Genomic DNA, 12,415 nt, shown 5'->3' with positions numbered 1-12,415 from the left:
AGGGGCAATGGGGAGTTAGTGTTTAATGGGTATGGAATTTCCACTTTGCAAGATGAAAAGAGTTATGGAGATAGCTGGTGATGTTTGCACATTACAAACTATAGGCTTAAAAAGGGTTACGATGGTAAACGTTTTGTTATGCATATTTTACCACAACAAAAAATTGAAAAAAAGCAGCCATTGTGATGTGCAGTCCATTTCTGCAGACTCCCTGACAGGGGTCAAATGGGGGTTAAAAGGCTGTACACAGTGGCTCACGCCTGTAATCCCAGCACTTTGGGAGGCTCAGGCAGGAGGATTGATTGAGCTCAAGAGTTTGAGATCAGCCTGGGTAACATAGCGAGACCCTAACTCACAAAAACATTTTTAAAATTAGCCAGGTATGATGGTGTGCACCTGTGATCCCAGATATTTGGGAAGCTGAGGCAGGAGAATCACTGGAGCCAGGGAGGTCAAGGCTGCAGTGAGCCGTGATTGTGCCACGGCACTCCAGCCTGGGCAACAAAGCGAGACACTGTCTCAAAAAAAATAAAGGGTGTTAGAGCTCTGAGTAATTCTGACAAGATCTCCATGCCTCCCTCCTCCAACTCACACCCCCCCCTCACATCCCTACCCCATCTGCTGTGGAGACTTCCGGGACCTATCCCATGGTGCCCTATACCCAACTATCTGCTACAGGAACTGGCTTGTGCCAGCTTGCAAGAGCCCATTGTTAAATGTTTAAATATTCCACGAGCCTGCTGTTAAACCACTGGTAGCTTGAAATGAGCCGTGGTGGGAGTATTTACACCGTGGAAAGTGGCAAAGCCTACACGTCAAGCCAAAGAGTGCACTCTAACTCAGCCTCAGTGCACAGCTGCAAATCCTGTTCTCCTCATTCACCAAAGACCCAGGAGGCCCAGGTTGTCACTTCACACTGTGCCCTAATCCCAGTAAGGCCGTGCTCACCTCCTAATCCAACCCCACCTCCAGGCCTCCTTACTCTCAAAAACCCTCACTATTTCCTCTGGAGCTTGAGACATGCTGTAAGCAAAAGCTCCTCCTTCCCACAGCTTCTCTCCACGTGCTTGCTCTGACTGGAACCCGGGCCCCTGGAGCATCCTCCATTGTGGTTACTTCCAGATCAACCCCCACCTTCCCCAAACTCGCCAGCCTTGAAGCTGGTGCCATCACACTATGCTCTGTGCCACCTTTCCTGTCTAGTTCTCTGCAGACCCTAGTCCCCTCCGTCTTGTTCCTGGAAGATTCCCACTCCCAGCTCATTGTCACTCTCACTAAATCCCTGTCCTAATTCTTGGCAATTTAAATCTCCACAGAGATGATCCTCCTCCTTTCCTGGCCTTTGTTCCTCCAATGATCTTGCCGTCTACCCGTGCTCGGCCACCTCTCCCACGCTCCTTCTCTAGATCCCTGTGTGCCGTCCAACAGAGTGGCCACAAACCCCTCAAAATGAGCCTGGTCCAAAACGAGAGGCACTGTCCGTGTAAACTACATGCAAGGTTTTAAAGCCGTAGTGTGGGAAAAATGTAAAATACTTCACTAATAATTCTGAATGTTGATGACATGTTGAGGTGACATTTGGGATGCATTTGGGTTAAATAGAATATAATTGTCCCTTCTCTACCTCATGTCCTCATTCCCCTTCTTTCCTTGTGGACTCCATGGTCCATTGTGCCGCCCCTCTCTCCTGTGCACCTTCAGCCCCCTCACCTTTCTCTAATTTCTTATACTCACCTGGAAAAACTTCCAACCTGGTCAATTACAACACTGTGCTAGCACCTGTTAAGCAGAACAAGGTTGAAGGAAAACACGCAAAAATTCTGACCCTCCACTCAGGCGCTGGCTTCCCCCATTTCTGCAGCGCTCCACCACCACCACCAATTGTTGATTTGTCCTCCCTATTGGAGCATTCCATCATCTCCCATTATAATAATTAATTCATTAAAAAAATTAAAACTTGATCTCTGATATGGTTTGACTGTGTCCCCAACCAAATCTCACCTAGAATTGTAGTTACCATAATTCCCACTTGTCATGGAAGAGGCAATTGAATCATGGGGGTGGTTACCCCCATGCTACTGTTCTCATGATAGTGAGTTACCACGAGATCTGACAGTTTAATAAGGGGCTTTTCCCCCTTTTTGCTCAGCACTTCTCCTTGCTGCCGCCATGTGAAGGACATGTTTTCTTCCCCTTCCGCCATGACTGTAAGTTTCCTGAGATCTCCCCAGCCATGCTGAACCGTGAGTCAATTAAACCTCTTTCCTTTATAAATTACCCAGCCTCTGGTATGTCTTTACTGGCAACGTGAGAACGGACTAATAAAATCTCTCTCTCCCTTTCTGCTCTCCTTTATAGCAAGACTCTTTGGAAGTATCCATCTGGGCCAGAGTGCAGTGGCACATTCACAGCTCACTGCAGCCTCGATCTCCTGAGCCCAAGCAATTCTCGCACCTCAGCCTCTTAGTAGCTGTAACTGCAGGTGCGCACCACCATGCGCAGCTAACTTGTAAAAATTTTTTGTAGGCTGAGGGCAATGGCTCATGCCTGTAATCTCAGCACTTTGGGAGGCCAAGGTGGGCGGATCACCTGAGGTCAGGAGTTGGAGACCAGCCTGGCCAACATGGTAAAACCCCGTATCTACTAAAATACAAAAAATTAGCCAGGTGTGGTGGTGGCACCTGTAATCCCAGTTATTCAGGCAGCTGAGTTAGGAGAATCACTTGAACCTGGGTGGCGGAGGTTGCAGTGAGCTGAGATTGCACCACTGCACTCCACCCTGGGCGACAAAGCGAGATTTCCATTAAAAAAAAAATTTATAGAGTCTTGCTATGTTGCCCAGGCAGCTCTGGAACTCTTGACCTCAAGCAATCCCTACCTCAGCCTCCCAAAGTGCTGAGCTTACAGGTGTGAGCCCCTGCACCCAGCCGGAAGTATCTATTACTATCTTCAATTTCTCTCCTCCCATTTTCTCTTGAACGCTTTTCAATCAATATTTGCCTCCTACCACCACACTGAAGCCCTCCAGTGGCTTCCCTATTTCATCTGGGATAAAATCCAAAGTCTTGACCAGGTGCAGTGGCTCACACCTGTAATCCCAACACTTTGGGAGGCCAAGGTGGGCAGATCACTTGAGCTCAGAAGTTCAAGACCAGCCTGGGCAACATGGTGAAACCCCATCTCTAAAAAAACTACAAAAATTAGCCATGTGCAGGGTGCATGCCTGTAATCCCAACTACTTGAGGTGCTGAGGCAGGAGGATTGCTTGAACTTGGGAGGTTGAGGCTGCAGTGAGCCAAGATCATGCCACTGCACTCCAGCCTGGGTGACAGAGCGAGATCCTGTCTCAAAAAACAACAAAAAAAGGCCAAAGTCTTCGCAGTGGCCACAAGACCCTATGTGACCTGATCTCCCATGATCCATTCCTCCTCAGCAGCCACCACTCCATTCCATGAAGTAGCCCAGGCCAACTACTCTGCAGCCAAAGTCAGGGAAACTTGGAGAACATGTGTGGACCAGAGGATTCCTTCCTCCTGGCTACCAAAAGAACCCCCAAATCCTGCAACCCACCCGCTATGTGCCCAGACACAATCTGGAGTAGAGGAGTAGACAGTGGCAGCCATCAGAAGCCCCACTGGCCAAACACTTCAGCCTCAGCATGGTGAGTTGCTCGAGGAATGGGGTAAATGTTTGTATTAGACTAAGGTCACTAGAATGGATGTTTTTCCGCATTGTATTACCCAGAAGAGAATACCTTTCAAGAAAGAGCAGATTAATTAAGTAGGAAAATGAAGACACTATTATCTTTGCACATCTGATGTACTGTGAGTGATTTTGTGACCCTGCCACATGCACACATATGCACAGAAAAAAAAAATCTTAGAATGTAGACCAAAATATTAACAGTGGTTATGGATGAGTGATGGATGAGTGAAGTAACTATAGGTTTGGAAGGATATTGTCTGTTTTAAAAGAAAATGAACACTTTCACTCCCAAACAAGATGGAATCATAGAGAACGGATTTCCTCTCCTGCCTGAAAAAATCAAAATAAACTGAACCAAATGTATAAAACAAGAGTTCTCAGGACACTGGATAATATGGTTCAGCTGTGTCCCCACCCAAATCTCATCTTGAACTGTAGTTCCCATAATTCCCATGTGTTGTGGGAGGAACCTGGTGGGAGATATTTGAATCACGGGGGTGGTTCCCCCATACTGTTCTCGTGGAGGTGAATAAGTCTCACGAGATCTGATGGTTTTATAAGGGGTTTCCCTCTTCACTTGGTTCCATTCTCTCTTGTCCACCACCATATAAGATGTGCCTTTCCCCTTCTGCCGTGACTGTAAGGCTTCCCCAGACCTGTGGAACTGTGAGTCCATTAAACCTATTACATCTCTTTTTCTTTATAATTTACCCAGTCTCACATATGTCTTTATCAGCAGCATGAGAACAGACTAATACACTGGATATCAGGCAACTAGGCACAATGATTTCTGAGAATGTGGAAAATAACGTGAGCCTGCAATTAACCCAGCTTCCTTTCTTGAGAGGGTGTCCAGGCCACAGCATGGACAGGGTTACCCAGGTGGGGCCTGGCAGGCTCCTCGAATTGGGAAGACAGAGCTGAGAATTCAGGGAGACTCTGGTCACAGGTAGGAGCAGGGGGGTGATGCTGAGAGCCCCTGGGGCATGCCTGCCCTCTGCAAAGCTCGTGGTTGGTTGCAGCGAGGTGGTCTGGGGGTGGACGTGGGCAATGGGGAGGCTGCATGTGTTACAGCCAAGCTCTCCCCTCCTTCTGGTCTGTCTGGGTTTCTGCAGCTCCTGGTAACTTTGCACTGATTCCAGAGACAGCAATTGTTCAGGTACCTGGGTGTAATTCCAAAAAACAAACCCCAAACCTGGCTCTTGGTGCTTTCAGTGATGGCTCAGAGCAGGAATTCTCTGGCTTTGGAGTGCATCCTCAAAGGTGGGGGAGGCTTGCTGAAAAGACAGCAGTCTGGTCCCACCTCAGGCTGCTGAACAGAAGCTCTGGAGCAGGCTCAGGAGTTTCTTTTCTAACATGCTCCCTGAGAGATCCTAGCAAACGTTTGCACAACACTCACTTGAAAGCTGTGTGACCAAAACCATGATCACAGGTTTGTCCCTGAACACGGTGGAGAAATAACCTTTCTCTTAAATCGCCCCTACGTGGTGACTTAGGGGAGGAGCCTGAAGAGAGCAGCGCTTCACAATAAAAGGAAGAATTGCTTGAACGGAGGCGGAGGCGTTTCAGGCATGAGTCACAGGCTGGGTGTGGAAGAGGCAAGTGTGAAGCAAGGTAGGCTTCCCAGCACCCCTCCGTGCACAGCAGGGGCTGGCCAGCCTCAGCCAGGCCAGATGGAGCCCTGGAGAGTGGGGCCGGCTGCCCAGCTAGAATGCATCCTTTTACTTCCAGCAGGGAAAAAAAAAAAAAGGCCTCCTCTCAATAGCAGAATTATCTACGTTTTCCCTCCCTTCCTCACGTAAATGCTTTCGAGGAGTGGGAGGAAGAAATTGGAGGCTGGAACGAATACCCTTTGCCCTCCTCTGAAAGCAGCCCGGGAGGGGTGAGAGGGTGTAGGAGCAGAGACTCCAAATGGCCCCCACCTGCCAAACCATTCTCAGGAACAGGCACCAGCTGAGATGTTGGCAGCAGCCGCTCCCCTGCAAGGAGCCCCTCCCACTTCCTGTCCCGCACACCTGCCTCATTGGAAAGTGACGCACCCACTGTTTGGCCTCGGCAGCCTGATGTTTCTCGACACACAGGAAGACAGTCATGCTATGGGAAGACCTCGGACTTTGCATCCAGCAGGTGTGAGTTCAAATTCCAGCTTTATAATTTGCAAGCTCAGAGGTGGATTTGCTGGGAAGCTAAACAAGCTTACCTGCAGAGCCCCCAGCTTGCACGGCCCCTCCCAAGACCTTAACCTCATTTCGTATTCATAATTTTGTAGTCTTTTCCCTTTAAAAGGCAGCTGGAATTTTCTTTTTTTTTTTGAGACGGAGTCTGCTCTGTCGCCCAGGCTGGAGTGCAGTGGCCGGATCTCAGCTCACTGCAAGCTCCGCCTCCCGGGTTCACGCCATTCTCCTGCCTCAGTCTCCCGAGTAGCTGGGACTACAGGCGCCCGCCACCTAGCCCGGCTAGCTTTTGTATTTTCAGTAGAGACGGGGTTTCACCGTGTTAGCCAGGATGGTCTCGATCTCCTGACCTTGTGATCCGCCCGCCTCGGCCTCCCAAAGTGCTGGGATTACAGGCTTGAGCCACGGCGCCCGGCCGGCAGCTCGAATTTTTAAGCATTAAGCCCCACGAGACCTGAGTCCACCTAGGAGGTGGGAGATATCCCCTGCAGCATGAGAATAATAATTACCACCTTGTAGGGTTGTTCTAGGAATTGCCAGACTGAGAACACACCACACACCCAGAAGGCACCCAAGTCACAGAGCCTGATATTGTTCCCAGAGCGCCATTGCATCACCCTTGACCACAAGACCTGCGTCATTGGATTTGTCTCCAAAACTTGGGACTCTGGAGATAAAATGTCGTTGCAAGGCTACTTTTGCCACTGAATCTTAGCAGCTTTTGAAGCAAAGCATTTCAATATTTAGACACTGTGTTTCTAATGGGTACTGGGATCAAAATAATAAATAAATAATAAAAACTAAGTCTGCAAAGGGAGAAGAATAGAAACCAGCAGATTTATTATTTCACAGAATGTTCCTCTCCTCTCAGGTAAACATGCCTAATAATATCTGCTTAACTAATGAGCACCGCATTGCCAGTGGAGCCTTGACTCTGACGATGTAATGCATTTCTGTGCCATCGCACCCCCCACCCATCTCGGAGAGTGTCTGAAAATTAAGTGGGGCAGATGTAATTATGCGTCTAATATGCAAGGTACACGTGCACGTAGAAGCGTGCATTGTGTAAACAACTGTACAAAGTCAACTGCGGGTATCTGCTTAGCTCACGTCCTACAAGCACCATTTCATTTTATTTCAGTTACTTCTTTTTTTTTTGTAACAGAGTCTCACTGTGTTGCCCAGGCTGGCAGGCTGGAGTGCAGCAGCACAATATTGGCTCACTGCAACCTCCGCCTCTCAGGTTCAAGCAGTTCTCGTGCCTCAGCCTCCCAAGTAGCTGGGATTACAGGCATGTACCACCACGCCCAGCTAATTTTTGTGCTTTTAGTAGAGGTGGGGTTTCACCATGCGTTGGCCGGTCTTGAACTCCTGACTTCAGGTGATCTGACTGCCCTGACAGTTCAACTTCACATGCAGCAGCCTTGGGCTATTTCTTTGAGAGTCAAATCGGCAGAGATGTGGCATGAAAGGAAAGAAGGCGAGTGCACAGCATGCTCAGGACTTTCAGGTCCCTCAGCGCTCCTCAGAGCCGCACCAGACACAGAAGACAGCAAAGGCTCTACCTGGGGGACAGGCTCCACACGGTGTGGCCCAGTGTGACAGTGACGGCTCCTCCCGTAACCAGCTCTATAGGGCTCTATGCCAAGGCCATTCCCTCCCAAAGGAAACTCATGCAAGATCATTTTTTAGGCTAGTTTCTAGTCTTCTAGCAAATGCGCTGGGTTAGAATTCATTCATTTTTTAGACTCCCATCCTCAGCACTAAAGACCCACTTCTGAGTGTGCTCCAAGCTGTGCGCAGGGTAGGGAGATGATTCAGACACAGCTGTGCCCTCCACAGGTCACAGGTGGGTGGAGAAGAGTCATCCCTGCCCACAGGGACAGGTAGTAACAGGGAAAAGGGAAGAACAGGGCTAAGGGAACCCAGGAAAAGCCCGAGTCAGGTGTTAGAGAAGGAAGCAGCTGGAGCGGGCTGAGGCGGGGGGATGAGGGGGACACAAGGGGACGTGGGGTGACATGAGGCCTCCAGCAGGGGTGCAGCTTGTGGAAACCCAAGAAGCACTGCAAGCAGTGTAACTAAGGCTGGGGAGGGAGGGGAAGAGATGAGGCTGAAGTCAGTGGAAACCAGAAGGCCAAGGACCTGGGGAGCCAAGCCAGAGGTGGAGCTTCATCCTGAGGGCCGTGGCCAGCTACTAAAGGGATTTCAGGAGGGCAGTAATACAATAAGATTTTGGAGTTTTCGTTTTTTGTTTTTTGTTTTTGTTTTGGTTTTGGTTTCGGGGTTTTGTTCTGACATGGAGCCTCGCTCTGTCACCCAGGGTGGAGGGCAGTGGTGCAATCTTGGCTCACTGCAACCTCTACCTCCCGGGTTAAAGCGATCCTCCTGCGTCAGCCTCTTGTGTAGCTGGGACTACAGGCGCCCACCACCTAATTTTTGTATTTTTAAGTAGAGACGGGGTTTTGCCATGTCAGCAAAGCTGGTCTTGAACTCCTGACCTCAGGCAATCTGCCTGCCTCGGCCTCTCAAAGTGCTGGGATTACAGATGTGCAATACCACACTCAGCTAGGATTTGGGTTTTCAAGGGGTGGTCCTGGTTGCTGGGCACAGTGGAATTGAAGGAGATAGAAGTGGATTCTAGGGAGGGCATGGTGGCCACTTCAGAAGCTGCAGGATTCAGAGTTTGAGAAGCCTCAGTGTGCGCCAGAGCCAGCACGTTCAAATGTATCCACTACAAAGAAAAGAAACTTTTTATCTGAGGAAGGCAAGCCCCCTTTAAATGATCAGGCCTAGAGAGGCACAGATGTGACAGCTGTCACATCTCACTGCCCCACCTGAGAAAATAAATCTCCTGAAGCCGCTTGCTGTGTGGGCTCTAGGTTGACTGGTACCAGTAGCTATGCATCAACCTAACAATGCCACACGCTGGACACCATAACTCGTGCCCTGTAGTTCAACAACATATAGACAATCACTCATCAATGTTATTTCTGTAAACCGATGAGAATTCCTGAAAAACAGTTTCGCAATCGCCCCTTTCCCGATTTGTCTTCTTTTATTTAAAAGCTCAAGCCTCTCTTCTCTGGAGCACTTTCCAAGGTAACTTGAGAGTGCTTCCTGGACTGCACTCCTCAACTGTGGCCCAAATAAACTCTCCACGTGTGTTAATTTTGCTTCCGTTTCTTTCTGTTGGTCAACACCACAATCTGTATTTGAAATGTCATTCTTCCGTGCTAGAATATGTATTTGGAAAAAAATTATTTTAATTTTTTTCTGAAGTTCCTTAGCTGTAATACATTTCTTCAACTCTTGGCTGTGATCTGTGGACAATGACTGTGCACACCTGCAGACTCACACCTCACCTTCGTGAGGCTGGGACAAGGGTACCCACGGAGGCTTGTCCCACATCTGTAAAGGCCTCACATGCATGGCGATGAGCATCTCCACCCTCATGTCCGAGCTCCCCTACCCCTTAAACAACTCTCCCAACCCCACCCCACCTCAGGTCCAGGGTGAACATTCCAGCAGTGTGGTCTGCCCACAGGGGAGACCCGGGGAAGACACTTGCACAGTCCTTAGAAAAAGGCTTAGGGTTCGAGGGTGAGGAATCCCAGGATCCCAGACACCTGGTGTGGGCTTCAGGTGGGCTCGTGCCCTTGGCCCTCCCAGCTAAGTGGCTCTGCTGGAGGAGGCGGACCAGAGTGGGACCCTCAAAGGCACAGAGCCCTGGGCCGAGACCCCCAAATGCTCAAGTTTAAAAGTGATACTTTATCCTTGGGAATCCTTGCAAAGTAGGAAAATTTAACCCAGTGATTGTTTTCAAGATAGCTTTATGTTAATACTCAATTTAACCAATTCGAGAAACCAACATAAAATCAGCTAACCCCGTATGTGTGGTTTTTGTTGTTGTTGTCATTTTGTTTTGTTTTTGGCCCCTGACTTTTGTGGAGACCCATGAGATGCTTGGTCCTGAGCCTAACGGATGCAGGGGCCTGGCTGGGACCCAGCTGGGAAGCTGATGCTGTTCTCCAGGTGAGCGCTTTGCCAAAGGCTACTCGGAACACTGCCTGCCTCCAAACTGCTGCTTTCCTAATAGGTCACAAGCACTTTGCAAGAAGCTGCAATCCATCATCCCCTTCTGCTTGCATCCCCCCTCACATCTGTGGGTGGGAGAGAGGACAGAGCAGGGGGAAGCAGGAACTCTGAGGCTCCCACCTGGGGCACCCACACTTTGATGGGCAGGAGGTGCTCCTGGACCGCTGGGTGGGACCTCTCCCAAGAGGCCCTTATGCCAACCTGGATGCTGGGGACACACCCAGCTCTCCCTTAGCCTGACCTACCTTCCTAGAAAGACAGCTCAGGATTCATTTCTCCCCAGGGCTTTCATTGTGCATGAGAAGTCCCTTCTGCCTTCTATTTTCTCTCCTCCAGGAAACCTCTCTCCGCAGCCCGAATGCTTGACTTTGAACTTTTCCAAGACTTCCAGGACCAGAGACTCAGGACTGACCAACTTTCTCAATATCCTATTCCCCCAACCCCACTCTGGACTCCCAGTCAATCTCCCTCCCCCCGTTTTCCCCTGTAAAAAACCTAAACTGCTCAATTCTTCTCCCTCAACCCCCGGATCACATCAGCCCCACGGAGAGCTCCACTCTGGTCCACCACCTCCAGCAGAGCCACTTAGCTGGGAGGGCCAAGGGCGCAAGCCCACCGGGAGCCCACACTGGGTATCTGGGATCCTGGAATTCCTCACCCCCAAATGCTAACCCTAATTTTGGAACCTGATCACAAAGGACTTCATCCTTGAAAGAAACTGGTCCAGCAATCTCAATTTTGACATGAGTCTGGAAAGGATCTTGAGCACTACGTGGGTCCCACTGGGGGTCCCACTGAGGGTCTCCTCCCAGTGGCTCCTGTTCCCTCCCGGCACGGCTGGCCTTTGCTCTGCACCTCCACTCTGCACTGAGGTCCCTTTGGCTAGTCCTCATGGAGGGGCCTCAGGAGACAGTGGGGAAAGCACAGGTTCCCCACAAACTCCAATGTGGGCTCAGCCTAGTCATGTGACCCTAGACAAGCTTTTAACTTGCCTGCACCCCACAGCACAAGTAACCTCCCCTGCTGTTATGGGTTGAGTTGTGTTCCTCCAAAAAAGATCTGTTGCAGTCCTAACCCCCAGGACCTGAAAATGTGACCATATTTGGGCATAGGGTCTTTACAGAGGTCATCAAGGTAAAGTGAGGTCATTAGGATGGGCCCTAGTGTGATATGATTGGCGTCCCTACAAAAAGGGGAAATTTGGACACGGAAATAGACAGGCATTGAGGGAAGATGATGTGAAGAGACACAGGGAGAAGATGTCATCTACAAGCCACAGAGAGAGGCCCAGAGCAGACCCTCCCTCACTGCCCTCAGAAGGAGCCAGCCCTGCCAACGCGTCGATCTTGGACTTCCAGCCTCCAGAGCTGTCAGACAATAAACGTCTGCTGTTTCAGCCCCCATCCGTGGGACTTTCTTAAGGCAGCCCTAGCAACAAACCCACCTGCCCTGTTGACTTCCTGAAATGAGAGAGCCACACGGCAGTGCTGCGTAAAGGGCAAATGCTGCGGATTCATTCAGGCCATGAGTAATCATTGAGCACCGACAGTGTGCCAGGGACCACACATGAGCGCTAGGGGTCTGCACCACCAACTTAGATAAAGTCACTTACTTGCTTCCTTTACATAAGTTATTCTCCTAGCCACCATGCAAGTGGAATCATCTCAGACTGCTACAGTCTTCACAGCTCCTAGCTAATCATTAAGCACATTGTAGGTGCTTAATAAATGCCTAAATAATTGATTTACTACAGATTCTTAATGGCTACAAATTATTCAGTGTACAAGTCTGAATGTGGGCATGCTGAATATTTTCTAGTCTTTAGCAACATCCAGAAGAACTAATCGTAGTTTGAGTCCAAAATAACCTCATTTATTTAGTACCACGACAGGCTTGTCGTGTTCTATAGGGTGTAGAATATTGAGCCCAAAGGGATGGCATCTCGTTTGCTTTCATGACCTCCTCCCCTCTTGCATGGATACAGATCGTGGCTTTAGATAATTTTTGAGGTGAGGCTACATTTTCTGGGCATAACCAACTTCAGATAAAAGATATTTTCTGTAATGCATCATGCAGGATCTTAATAATTCTAGGAGCTCATTTGAAAGTCATTTTAAACTGGCCTTTTGAGAGTTCTGCATTATTAGAAAGAAAGGGAGAGGAGAAGGGGGAAGTGGAAAGGGGGGGAAAGTGAAAAGGGGGAAGTGGGGAAAGGAGAGAACAGAGAGGGGAAAGGGAGAAAAGGAAGGAAGGAGGAGAGAGAGAAGGACAGCATATTTGGGGCGAAATCAGTCCCTGCAGTATGTGGACATTGTGTGCTGCTGGGCAGAAGGTTTTCAGCACGACAAGAATGAGAATGCCAAGTGCATAAATTATAATGTCGTCTTTTCCCTGCAAACAGTGAATAATTATAGATGCCAAGTGTCTCAGTGAAATCTGCT

The 12,415-nt window shown here is 49.3% G+C and overlaps 1 long non-coding RNA gene across 1 annotated transcript; it reads left to right on the top strand.

Moving 5' to 3' along the window:
• Window positions 1–4,320: 4,320 nt before the first annotated feature.
• On the top strand, window positions 4,321–6,699 carry LOC108542303 (uncharacterized). Its single transcript, XR_001889228.1, has 4 exons — window positions 4,321–4,371; window positions 5,202–5,319; window positions 5,646–5,834; window positions 6,399–6,699. It is a non-coding gene; the product is annotated as an uncharacterized LOC108542303 (long non-coding RNA).
• Window positions 6,700–12,415: the final 5,716 nt, after the last annotated feature.

Source organism: Rhinopithecus bieti, unplaced genomic scaffold, assembly GCF_001698545.2.
Source record: "Rhinopithecus bieti isolate Rb0 unplaced genomic scaffold, ASM169854v2 scaffold_20150, whole genome shotgun sequence".
Taxonomy (NCBI): domain Eukaryota; kingdom Metazoa; phylum Chordata; class Mammalia; order Primates; family Cercopithecidae; genus Rhinopithecus; species Rhinopithecus bieti.
Note: the sequence above shows the minus strand (reverse complement) of the source record. Positions and strands in the feature narration are given on the sequence as shown.